This window comes from Elephantulus edwardii, unplaced genomic scaffold (genome assembly GCF_000299155.1).
Source record: "Elephantulus edwardii isolate Elephantulus edwardi_28Jun2011 unplaced genomic scaffold, EleEdw1.0 scaffold00026, whole genome shotgun sequence".
NCBI lineage: Eukaryota > Metazoa > Chordata > Mammalia > Macroscelidea > Macroscelididae > Elephantulus > Elephantulus edwardii.
In genome coordinates this window covers 18,459,525-18,462,602 of record NW_006399776.1, presented here as the reverse complement: position 1 = coordinate 18,462,602, position 3,078 = coordinate 18,459,525, and positions in this window count along the sequence as shown.

Genomic DNA, 3,078 nt, shown 5'->3' with positions numbered 1-3,078 from the left:
AACTGTCAAACTTTGTCTTATTTAGACCACAATCAACACCTTTGGTACCAGCAGTCAGGAGATAAGGAGGCATACTACACTGAGAATGTCTAAAATCACAGAGATCACCAATTACTGAGGATCAATGTCAGTTTGAGGACTAAGGTGTGCCTGTTTCAGGCTATGGTCTTTTCAATCACTTGTTATGTATCTGAGAGCTGGCCTATAAATAAGGACAGTGGAAGAAGAATTGATGTTTTTGAGTAGTAGTTTTTGAGAAGAGTACTCAGTATCCCATAGACTATTAAAGAAACAAACAGACATGCCTTGGAGAAGGTATAACTAGAGTATGTCTTGGAGGCAAAGGTGATAAAGCTTCATCCCATATACTTTAGGCATATTGTTAGTAGAGGCTATTCCTTGGAGAGAGACATCAAACTTGCATCATTGCCTGCATTTCTCCCCTGGAATAGCTGCTCAGTTACGGCCAAATGCCTTTATTTTAAAGTCATTTGAACTACTGACTTTTCAGTTAATAGCATAACATATTATATCATACTCTTATAAGGTTTACATGGTTTTTCTTGAAAGGGTATTAATTCCAGATAGACAGCAAAAAAGTTAGACAAAATGCAATACTTAGAACAATCACTAAATAGAATACAAAGAGAAATAGAAAAAATTAAGAGATAAATTTAAAGAGAACATTAAAACATGAAGAGAATTCATGAAGTTTGGAAAGTGGAAAAGGGAACAAAGACAAGAGGCATAAAGAGAAATTAATAATAAAAAGTAGCTCAAAATCTTACTCTATTAATAATTACATTAAATTTAAATAGCCTAAAAACACCAATTTTTATTTCTAGAGATGTGAAGAGAAGGAGATTAAAGTAAAATTAGAAAAGAGATAATTTATCTCGCTTTCATGGAGTCAGAACCAACTCATAGTTGACCCTCCGGTGGGTTTTTTAGAAGCAATAAATCACGTAGTCAATTGACCAACTTTCTTCTGCAGAGTAGCTAATGGATTTCACGTGGACTCCTTTAAAGTTGCAGCACAATTTCTTATCAACTAAGCCTTCAGAGTTTGCTAAATAGATATAACTAGATAATAGGCTCATTTTAAGACAGATAAAAAGAAAGCCAATGTTCAATAAGGCGGTAACTAGCACAAATCACTAAAGAAAGGGCAAATATACCTCTCTAAAAGGATTAATGTAAGTCAGAATTAATGCTATAAACAAATTATGTACATAGTGGTTAAAAAATAAATTTGCTTTGAAAACTTTCAAATCACAATATAAAAAATAAATTAAAACACTTTAAACACAAATATTGTCAAATTAATTTTTTTTAAAAAGTCAGGAATATCTGTCAAAAAAGGAATCCATTGATTACATAATTTTCATTAACTCCCTCGAAAGGCTTTTCCATCCTAAATGTGATCCAGCTGACAATTATAGAGCTTCAAAATACTTGAAACAATACTGTTGTTAGAACAGTTAGAACTGAAAGAGAGTCCAATAAAGCTTTTCACATTAATTATTTTGCTCAGTAATCAATAAATAAATAAATAAATAAGGAGAGTATCAGCAAGAATAGAACAGATCTAGACAATGCTGCTAGCTGATTTTTAAATAATTGCTTCTAGAACACTCAACATGATTGTTGTTGTGTTACTGTGTACCATCCAATCAGAAGAGACCCATAGCTGGCCCTCTAGTGGGATTTCAGAGGCTGTTAATTTCATGGGAGGACATCCATTGCCACAAAACAGCTGGTGAGCAGCTGGTAGACTCAAAATGTATGCCTTTAGGATTGTAGCACAGAATCTTGTCACTAGGCCACCATAGAATTCCCCATTCAGCATGACTAGAAAGCACATAAAACAAGGAATGCTTACACAGAAAATAGCAACAGTAAGTGCTTACTGTCCAGGTTTAGAAATGTTGTATGTAGGGTCACTATGAGTCTCAGGCGACTTGAGGGCACATAACAAAAACAAACAAACAAACAACAAATGCTTACTAGGGGGAAAGAGGAGAAACTCTTAAATTGGTAAACTAATTCCTTCTTCTGCATTTCCTTGGATACAAAGGAAAGAAATTTGTAGCAACTCAGGAAACCATTCTTCACTGAATTTAGGACAAATTTTCCTGAATTTTTCTCCTGTATGCCACCTAGTGTCCAGCTGAAAATGGAACACAATTCTCTCACAGCAGATTATTTAATTTATTTGAGAGAATATTGCTCATTTTCTCTTCTCCATCTCCCACTTCCCTAATTCCTGGGGGAATTACAGACGGATTCCAGTGGCCAGAGTGGTGCAGCCTTTGTGTTAGCAGTTCTATTGACTTCTCTCCTGTGCACAAGATTCCACTGAAGTCAATTCTAACACATTGGTCTGGTTGTTATAGCCACTATAGTAAGAACTGACTGGTAGCTGACACTCCAGCAAGTTTTCAGAGGTTTTAAATTGTACGGGAAGCACTTGCCCATCATTCTTCCTTAGAGCAGCTGGTGAATTCAAAGCAAATGCCTTTGGTTTGGCAGCTCAGCTTCTTACCTTTAGGCCAGAGATCCCTCCTCAAATTAGATACTACAATTATGGAGCAAATCATGCCTCTTGCATCTCAAAGAGCGCACAGCAAAATGATGGTCATGTATCTATTTTTTACTCATCTTATTTAAGCAGTTATGATCTATTGCATAAATGGTAAATTGCACCAGAGCATTACAAATACATCTCTAGGACATTAAGATACATCTATCTGCATGAGATTTTGTTGTTGGTAGGTGCGACTGAGTTAATATGACTCATAATGATCCCATGAACAACAGCTCTGAACCTTGCCTTATCCTACATCAATCATCCTGACCATCTCCAATATCCTCAAGCCTATTGTTATAGCCATTGTGCCAATCCATCTTCCTTGCTCTCACTGACCGTCTACCTTTTCCAGCATTGTCTTTTATTACTTATTATTGTTGTTACTAATTTTTTAGAGACAACTTTGTAATCTTTTTCTATTATTAATTTCGGTGAACATCTACAGAGATTTTGCAATTCCATTCATTCATTCATTGTTTCACTTTTCT